We start from the raw sequence: 10,196 nt of genomic DNA, 5'->3' as shown, positions 1-10,196 counted from the left end.
ACCCAGGGCTGAGCAGCGCGGCGGGCTGCCACTTTGACCCACTCTGGCGGTCGGCCGCCTGAGTCGGGGTAGGGCCGCCCGGGCTGAGCAGCGCGGCGGACTTCCTCTTTGACCCACTCTGGCCGTCCGTTGCCTGAGTGGGTGGGGAGTTCTCCCAGGGCTGAGCAGCGAGGCGGGCTGCCACTTTGACCCACTCAGGCGATCTGCCGTCAGAGTCAGGGTGCGGCCCCAAGGGCTGAGCTGCGCCGGGCTGCCACTTTGACCCACTCTGGCGGTCGGCCGCCTGAGTGGGGCTGGGGCCCCCAGGACTGAGCAGCGTGGCGTGCTGCCACTTTGACACACACTGGCGGTCGGGCGCCTGAGTCGGGTGAGTGACCCCAGGGCTGGACAGCAAGGCGGGCTGCCACTTTGACCCACTCTGGCGGTCGCCCGCCTGAGTCAGGGGTGGCCGACAGGGCTGAGCAGCGCAGTGGGCTTCGACTTTTTCCCACTCTGGGCGTCGGCCGCCTGAGTGGGGGTGGGGTCCCCAGGGCTGAGCAGCAGGGCGGGCTGACACTTTGACCCATCTGGCGGTCGGTCGCCTGAGTGGTGGTGGTGGGGGGGGTACTCCAGGGCTGAGAAGCGCAGCGGGCTGCCCCTTTTTCCCACTCTGGCGGTCTGTCGCCTGAGTGGGGGTGGGGCCCCCAGGGCTGAGCAGCGCGGCGGGCCGACACTTTGACCCACTCTGTCGGTCGGCCGCCTGAGTGGGGCTGGGGCCCCCAGGACTGAGCAGCGTGTCGTGCTGCCACTTTGACACACTCTGTCGGTCGGGCGCCTGAGTGGGGTGAGGGACCCCAGGGCTGAGCAGCAAGGCGGGCTGACACTTCGACCCACTCTGGCGGTCTGCCACCTGAGTCAGGTTGGGGCCCCCAGGGCTGAGCTGCACGGCGGGTTGCCACTTTGACCCACTCTGGCGGTCGGCCGTCTGAGTGGAGGAAGGGCCCCCAGGGCTGAGCAGCGCGGCGGGCTGCCACTCTTTCCCACTCTGGCGGAGTGGACTAAAAATAAAACGGATTCTTACAAAAAAGAAAGGTGTAATTCTTAAATTTCATTTAAAGCTGAATGTGAAAAGCATTGAGAATCAAGATGATTCCGTGATTAAGACTTTCAGGAGAATGTATGAGTCATTACCATCACTGTGTAGCTCAGTCATCTGAAAGAGCAGTATTTTTCAAGAAGAAGCAATATGAGAGTGTAGGATCCTAACAAATACACATTTAAATGATAGTCTAGATGGTGATGTATCGTCAAATCAAATCAAGGTGTGTTAAATAGCTACGTGTGGGTGTATTTAGGTTTGTCTTAATATGTAAATAGAAAAGACTTTGCATTGAAGGAATTTAAGCTTTATTAAGCAATAAGCTGTTATGTAGGCTCTTCCAGAGTTGGTTTTATATGATGAGATGCACAGTAGAAAATGATCCCGGTTTTTCGAAGAAGGAAAATTGAATTTATTAGGGGACATGGTATCATTTGACCTTGTAGTATAAAATGGGTTTTCATAGGTATAGAAAGTGTGGAAGTATGTATTCGAAGAAACAGCAATTCAAAAAACCACAAAGCTGAGGCCATGAAATAATGCACTTGGTGATCAATGTGCAGTTCAAGTGAACTGACGCTCTTTCTTCTTTTCCTCCCCTCCCCCTCCCCTACCCTCCCCCTCCCCCTCCCCTCCCCCTCCTCCCCCTCCTCCTCCTCCTCCTCCTTCTTATTATTAGACAGAAGGGGCAGAAAAAGCCAGAATGGACATTTAGGTTGAAAATACGAGAAGATATACAGATGGCCCACAGACACGTGAAACAATGTTCAACATCTCTAATTACTAGGGAAATGCAAATCAAAACTATGAGACATCACCTTACATCAGTCAGAATGCCTATAGTTACCAAGACAAAAAACAACAAATGTTGAAGAGGTTGTGGAGAAAAGGGAATTCTCCTACACTGCTGGTGGGAATGTAAACTGGTGCAGCCACTATGGAAAACTGTATGGAGATTTCTAAAAAAATTAAAAATAGAAATACAATACCATCCAGCTATCCCACTACGGGGTATTTATCCAAAGAATCTGAAGTCAGTGATCCAAAGAGATTTATGAACCCCTATGTTCATTGCAAGTTTGTTAACAGTAGCCAAGATGTGGAAGCAACCCAAGTGCCCTTCTACAGATGAATGGATGAAGAGGATGTAGTGTATATATATATATATATATATATATATATATATATATATATACACACACACAATAGTATACTATGCAGCCATAAAAAAGGCAAAATTGTCCCATTTCCAACAACAGGGATGGACCTTGAGGGTATGATGTTAAGTGGAATAAGCCAGACAGAGAAAGACAAATACTGAATAATTTGACTCATATGTGGAAGATAACAAACACGTGGATAAAGAGAACAGATTAGTGGTTACCAGAGGGGAAGGAGGTTGCTGGGTGGGCGAAAGGGACAGAGGGGTACATATGTATGGCGATGGATAAAAATTAGACCGCTGAGAATGAGCACGATGAAGTGTATTCAGAAATTGATAAATAATATTGTACACCCTAAATTACACAATGTTATAAACCATTGTGATCTCAGTAAGATTACTGGGAAAACAAAACAAAATAAAAAACCAACAAACGCATAGAGACAGAGATTGGATTGGTGGTCAGCAGAGGGCAGGGGGACAGGGAGGAGGTGAAAGTAGTGATTTGCACATGTGTGTGGTGATGGATTGTAATTAGTCTTTGGGTGATGAGCATGATGCGATCTACACAGAAATCAGAAGACAGTGATGTACACCTGAAATGTATATAATTTTATAAAACAGTGTTACCACAATAAAAAAAGATACAAGTTGAAATTAAAAGAATGGAAAATGAAAAAAAAGAAGATATTTTCAGCCATAAAAAAAGAACTAATGGAAGGAGCTTCAATTTTAATCTTAAAACTATACTGAGCCTCTGAGAATTTTCAGCTGGAGCTGACATTAACAAAGGTATTCATAAATGAATCTAGTGCACTGGGCACAATAAATTGAAAATGTGGAAACTATTCTGCTAGCTGCTAAATTAGGATAGTCACGTTAAAAGTAGAAGCATTGGTAATTCAAACAAAACATATTTTTTAGTGACCAAATGTAGAAAACATTGACAGCATCTGTCATTGAATCAAGATGGAGAAATCAAAAGTCACTTGAATAAATAGAATGTGACATTTTTACAGCACGTAATCTTAAAATGTAAAAAAAATCAATTAAATGTGAAAATATCAAATTTATAATATCACTGGATATTATTTTAATCATTAACAAAGGTATCACCTATATTTATGTTTTAATATAAAATACTTACAGAGCCATATTTTGTAAGCAATTTATATGGATGCTGATATTCTGCAAATAAGCATGTGCTTATTAAAAATGTTGAGATAAATTTAGCAAGCCTCTAATATAGGAAGTGGCCAAATAAATTTTAGAAATGTGACATATGTATAAAAAGGTACCCAACCTATTAGTGAGCAAATTACTATAGACAGTACATATGTTTTCAAGTAAACGCCAAATGTTGGAAATTTAAATTCTGAAACGTCTTAAACATGAATAACGTAAAAATAGATCACTGAAGACACTGAGTGTGTCTGAAAAATAAATCTAGTTTTCCTAATCCACGCCAATCTTTATTATACATTGAAAATATGGAATATAAAATCTCAAAACATTTTTATTTAACGTTTTAGCAGAATATTTCACATTCTTTATCTTTTTATTCTTCACAACAATCTTTCTGAAAAGGTACCATAGATAAATACCCCATGCCCTATTTATGGAATATTAATGAAAAGAGAAGCTAGAAAGAAGGTTGTCTCTTCATGGGATGAAGGAAAAAGAATGTCTCTTCATGGAGAAGAGGGTGTGATGAGCTTTGTATTGAACTGTTTTGATGAGAATGTGACTTCAGTACATTAGGTGGAAATGTCATCCAATGAAGGACATTATGACTGGAGAATGGAAGGAGGTGAAGGCGAGTGGGGAAGGTGTGTTCATTACACACTCACAGATTACGGTTGAAGCTATGGGATTTGATGAGATGTTCAGAGTTTCTGGATATAGGATAAAAAGTGACAGACTAAACAGAGAAAAGACAATGCGAAACCCAATATCTATTGTTAGATACAAATTTATGTCTGAAAAAATATCTAAAAGAATAGTCTGTTTTGTAAAAAGTACAAGGAATTTCCTTGAATAGCTTTCAGCAAAAAAAAAGTTAGATAATTTATCTATATTTGATCATTTTAGTATATATTTACAAAATTTCACTTTTATTTGAAAAATAATGTTGTAGTATGCATCGTTACACACGATTTCCTAGTAATACAAAGGCTAGTGTGAATATGTAATCCTGAAATAACAGGAGCTTCTTAGGAGCTACAAAAGATGGGATAACTAACATTAGGTGTTTCAGCTTTTTTTTTTTTTTTTTCAATAATATGGATTCTATTCCTTCAGTTCCTTATTGGAAATGCTATGGTTTTGCTGGATGGCCTCCATTTGCCCATCCAGATATATGTCCCCATTTTCTGCCTGGCTCTGTGCCCAGTGAGGCTGACCTGCTTGGACTGCACTGGTGGGAACTCTTGCTTCACAGTTTCTGGTTAAGTTTTGCAAGCGTCAGCCACCTGCAGGAAGAAGAGGGCCCTCAGGATATTTATTCCCTCTGGTCCCTGGGCTGGGCACTGCAGATAGGGTGCTTCCCTGGACTGAGGGCCCCAGGCAGCCCTCACCAGATGACTTTCTCTCCAAGTCCGGAGACTGCTCCCTCCTTTGTTCTTTCAGGCCTAGAGGCAGTAATGGATCTCTTCATTGCTAAATCTTGTTTGACCTAAACCCTGCCCATCATTTTGGAAAGAACCTTAATGCTCCCTAGTTCCAGTTTGTCTATGACATGTTTTCTCATGGCAAGACACCACAGGTTACAATCGTATATATTACCTTTGCCTTCTCTTGACAACAGAAACTGGGGAGGAAGGTGCAAAGAAGACACACCAAGAAAGAAAATAGGCAGAAATGTGCATTATTCTTTGCTTGTAAAAAATTATCTGTAATTTACCTAAAGTGAAATTCACTCTCTTGAGAGGCACAGCCCTGTGAGAATTGACAAATGCATATGATTGTGTAAACTACCACCACACTCAAGATACAGAACAGTTTGTCGTCTTCCAGAATATCACTGAGCTGCTCTTTATAGTCAAATGCCTTCCCCATCTCTAACCCTGAAGTTAGTCTCTTCTCCATCCTGTAGTTTTGCCTTCTCTGTTTCCACATAAACGGATTCACATGGTGTGCAGCTTTCTGAGTCTGGCTTCTTTCACTTTGCTTATTACCTTTGAGATTCATCCAAGTATTTGTGAGCATTAACAGTTGGTTCCTTCTTAATGTTGCATGGTATCCAATGGTACGACTGCACCATCGTTTCTTTATCTACTTACTGGTTGAAGGACATTTGGGTTGTTTCCAGTTTGGGGCAACTGTGAGAAAACACTGGTATAAACATTTGCGAACAGATTTTGTGTGGACGTAGGTTTTCATTTCACTAGGTTAAATACCTAGAGTGGGATTGTGGGGTCATCTGGTGTTTGTTTAACATTATAAAAACTGCCAGATATTTGATATTAACAGTCATTTTCATTTTATCATACAAATCTTAGTATCTTTGTAGAATGCCAATTTATCACGTAAGAGGGGATGTATTTCCAGACTTTCTAGCTTGTTCAACTCCTTTATCCACGAATCCATATGCCAGCAGCACACTGTTTTGTTCCATATAGCTTAATAGTAAATATTAAACACGGGAAATATATGTCCTCAAGTATTTTCCTTTAATCAAATCATTTTGTATATTCTAGGACCTCTGACTTAGCAAATATGTTTTAGATTCAGTTTCTTATATATTTTAAAAATCCTGCTAGAATTTCCATTTCAATTAGGCTTACATTTAATCTATAGATGAACTCAGGGAAGAATTGCCATCTTTATGTCAAGCATTCCAGTTGATAGAATTGTATATTTATTTCTTTACTCTATCTTTAATTTCTCTGAGTCTTTTACTTTTAACTTCCAGTGGACACATCTTATAAATTGCCAATTAAATTACTCCTAGAATTTTAATTTTATGCTTTTGTAAATGATGTTACTTTTTATTTTATTTTGTACCTGCCCATTGAGAGGTATAGCAGTAAATTTGACTTTTGTGTATTAAGTTTGTGTCTTGCTACTTAATAAAATTACTTATTGTTTCTAGTATTCATTTTTTTTGGGTTCCTTTGAATTATCTACATAGATGATCACATCATCTCTAGAAAATAGAGTTCTACTTGTTCCTTTCGAATTTTATGTTCCGTTTCTTCTTTCTCATCTTTTTACACTGATATCTGGTCAAAGTTGAAAAGGAATGGTGACAAGTATATACTTGCATTGTTTAAGATTTTAGGTAGAAATCATTATTTTTATTTTTTCAACACTGAGCATTTGTCTTTCTATTCTTAGTTTGCTGAGAGGTTTTCCATGAATTTTTAAAAGTTTTTTCACATGGTTTCTTTGCCTCTATTAAAATGATCATGTCTTTTCTTATGTATTATTTTAATATAGTGAAGTGCATTAATTTTCATATATTAAACAAACCTTGCGTTCCTGTAATAACACACAATTTTTTCAAGCTGTACTACTCTGTTTTAACCAGGCTAAAACAAAGTTTATCAACGACTGATTTGACCTGATATTGCGTAAAGGAGGTCAAGACAGTTCTTTTCTTCCATATTAACTTGGTCAGTTACTTTTGTAAAGATTTAAAATGAGAGTGGATGGTGCAGAGAGTCCCTGTGTACTTCCTTCCCAAACTCACAGTTTCCCGTGTGATTAACATTTTCTTTCAGTATGGTGCATTTGTGACAAGTGAAGAACAACCAATATTGACACTTTATCAGCAACTAAAATTAATTTTGTTAGGATTCATGCTTTGTGCTGTACGGTTGTATGGATTTTGACAAATGCATAATATTGTGTATCCACGATTACAATAGTGTGCAGAGTAATTTTTCTGCCCTAAAAGTCCTTGTTTTCCACATATTCATCCCTCCTCCCCTCTCCCCAAAACCACTGGCAACCACGGATCTTTTTAATGTCTCTGTAGTTTTGCCTTTTCCAAAATGCCATTTAAGTGGAGTGATATAATATGTAGACTTTTCAGTCCGACTGCTTACCCTGGGAAATATAAATTTAAAGTTCCTCCATGGTTTTTTTTGTGGCTTGATAGCTCATTTATTTTTTTCTATGAAAATATCCCAGTGTGTGCATGTACCACAGTTTTTTCATCCGTTCGTCTATTGAAAGACCCATTTTCTGACTCACAGCATTTTCCTTCTTTCTGAAGAACTTCTTAACGTTTCTAACAAGGCAAGTTTATTTTCTGAGTCTGTTTAAGAATTATATTTGTCTTTCTTCAGACGTTAGAAGTTTCTTTGTGGGAAGTTGCTTACTCAACAAAAAATTTTTTATTATTTTTCATGCATATAGAGATATTCAGATTTTCTATTTCTTCATGGGTCATTTGTATCTTTCAAATAGTTTGCATATTTCATCCAAGTAGTCAAATTTTCTGGCATAAAATTTAATACCATCTCTTTATTATCTTTTTAATGTCTTAATAACTATGGAAGTTCCCCCCTCCATTCTCCATACTATTAATTTTTGCCTTTGCTGTTATTTGTATTAGCCTAATTAGAAGTTCATCCCTCTTATTGATATTTTTAAATAATCAGTTTTTCATTTTATTAATTTTCTTCATTGTTTTTCTATTTTCTATTCCATTGATTCCTGTTCTTTATTAGTTTCTTTTATTTGTTTACCTTTTGTATAATTTCCCCCCCTTTTTAAAGTATTTTAACCAGGAATGTCAGACCATTGATTTTATGACATTTGTCTTCTCCAATATTATCATATATGGCTTTATTTTACCTTGTAAACACTACTGTATCTGGATTTAAACCATTTTGAATGTTGTATTTTTACCATTACGCGTGTTGAAATATTAAGAAAATATTGTGAGAAACTTTCACAATATTTTCTTAATATTGTGCTCAAGCTGAGGGGACACTTCTCTACAAAATGAATACGTAAGCCCTCGGAACAAACCAATGTAGAGATGCCAGTGTGGAATGTCACTGAGAAGTTCAAACAAGGACCATGAGAAATGGAAAATCTCTTACAGGCTGCATGAGACCTGGAGACAGAACACAATGTGAGTTGACCTTGGAAGATATGACAAATATCTGCATGACTAAGCTCTGAGCTTGGCACAAGGAAAATGGATGACGCCAATAGAAAAGATCACAGGCCTTTCCTTAATATTTCTGACGTGGTAAGCATCAAGGCCTTGATCATCATGTGGGAGGGGAAGGGAAAGGAACATTACTGTAACTAAATGTTTTCCTATTCCAGGTTGGGTCAATTTGAGTGCAATTACTTCCACTTAGGACAGTAAACTTTGTGGCGTTGCCTGCTTCTGAGTCTTGAGGAGCAATTTTCACTGGTTAAATTTTGCAAACAAAACCAGCAATGTATAAAATAACCATACTGAAAATCTCTTAACAAAGCATTAATATCAATCTCTGCGTGTGGACTCAACTGATTTATGACAAACAAGTTCTAACTGTTTGAGCAAACTGACCTAGAGACAAGCAACTCCAGTCACTGTTGATTTGGGGCATGCTGCCGGTTTATGAAGAATGAGAAATGATCCTGCAGAATACTTTATAGTGCTGGGGCAGATAAAATGCAGGCAGTTTTTTGCGCAGAAAAAAAAGGGGCAATAAAAGAAGCTTTATTAGAGGTTGTCAATAAAATAATCATTTTTTTCTCTAATTCCAAGGATAATGCTGAGAAAAGGAAGTTCAAAGACAATGATATTAAGGCCCTGTATTTCAGATTCTAGATTCATTTTACAAAGTGGACAATTTTACGGAAAGAAGATTCACAAAGAATTAAAGTTTGGACAAAATCCAGCATTACAATTTTCCACAAAATCTTGAGCAAAACAATAAGCACTGTGCTTTTTCTTAGACCCATGCGGCATGATGCAATCTGTACAATGCATTAGCTTTGTAATAAGAAGTTTCAGATCCACGAGTCAGTGGTTAGCACTCTTGACCTATGATGTGGTAGGTACCTAAACCCATCCCAGTATAGCGATTTAGACGGTGTTGTGGCAGAGAGCTGGCTGTGGGCATGGCCTTCAGAAGAGAACATCGTGACAGTGCCTTTGGCACTTTATTCCTAAGTAATCTGTTAACCTATCAACACATTTCACTATATGACCTTTGGAATAATGAAACTTTAATTATTCAGATATGTTCAAAAATTGGAACCTCACACACTTCATGCATTTTAGATATGTGATGAATGTTTGCCAGACTGAGAATTAGTAGCCTTGAGTACTCGTAAACTGGGGATGCACTGGGGCATTTTCATTGGCCCACTAAGGCGAAAAGAGGAGAGGGCTGCTCTACTTCCTCACACATCGTACAGTGAACAAGAGAAAGCATGCTTCTCCACCTGAGTAAATTAACCTAAGCCTGATCTTGCTTAGTTTACAAGAGAAAATTTTCCAACAATTGTTAAGAGTAGAGGAGAATGTCGTGCCAGTTATAAAGTTTCCCCAAATCATATAGCCAACAATGCTTTACCACAGGTTTTCAAAAGATCTTTTCCCTTCTCAACACTTTGCCACTTGCTCATTTCCAAAAACAGTTCTGCTGCTGCTGGCAAATTCTCTGTGCTCCTGTAAAAGGCCTAGTCTCCTGAGCCACAGAAACACGCGCTGTAAAATGGGAGAACATTTGCTTTCACTTCTCTAAGAAACATCCATGTACTATAAGGATTAAATCCATATCCATTTGTTTAAAAGTTCTCTTATCTCCCAAAGCCAAATGGTTACAATCTAAGATGGGCACCTAAGTTAGTCAGGGTGGACCACTAAGACATCTCCCTAGGGACTGTCGTTTCAAGGAGAAATAAGACCCAAGGGTTGGAGACACCTCTAGTTGGTAAAAGCCAAAACCATGAGGCTGTCTGACTCCCAGAGAGATTATTTACATGCCAAAGGGTTCA

General features: G+C 39.1%; 1 protein-coding gene across 1 annotated transcript in view; it reads left to right on the top strand.

The window, feature by feature from the left end:
- Positions 1 to 211: 211 nt before the first annotated feature.
- LOC138922165 (ral guanine nucleotide dissociation stimulator-like) overlaps positions 212 to 10,196 on the top strand; it is a 43,821-nt gene continuing 33,836 nt past the window's right edge. The window contains exon 1 of the mRNA XM_070258993.1: positions 212 to 367. The gene's annotated coding sequence lies outside the window, so the exon portion shown is untranslated. The remainder of the gene's footprint in view (positions 368 to 10,196) is intronic.

Source organism: Equus caballus, unplaced genomic scaffold, assembly GCF_041296265.1.
Source record: "Equus caballus isolate H_3958 breed thoroughbred unplaced genomic scaffold, TB-T2T haplotype2-0000562, whole genome shotgun sequence".
In the NCBI taxonomy this organism is placed as follows: Eukaryota; Metazoa; Chordata; class Mammalia; order Perissodactyla; family Equidae; genus Equus; species Equus caballus.
This window is presented reverse-complemented; position numbering and strand designations above follow the sequence as displayed.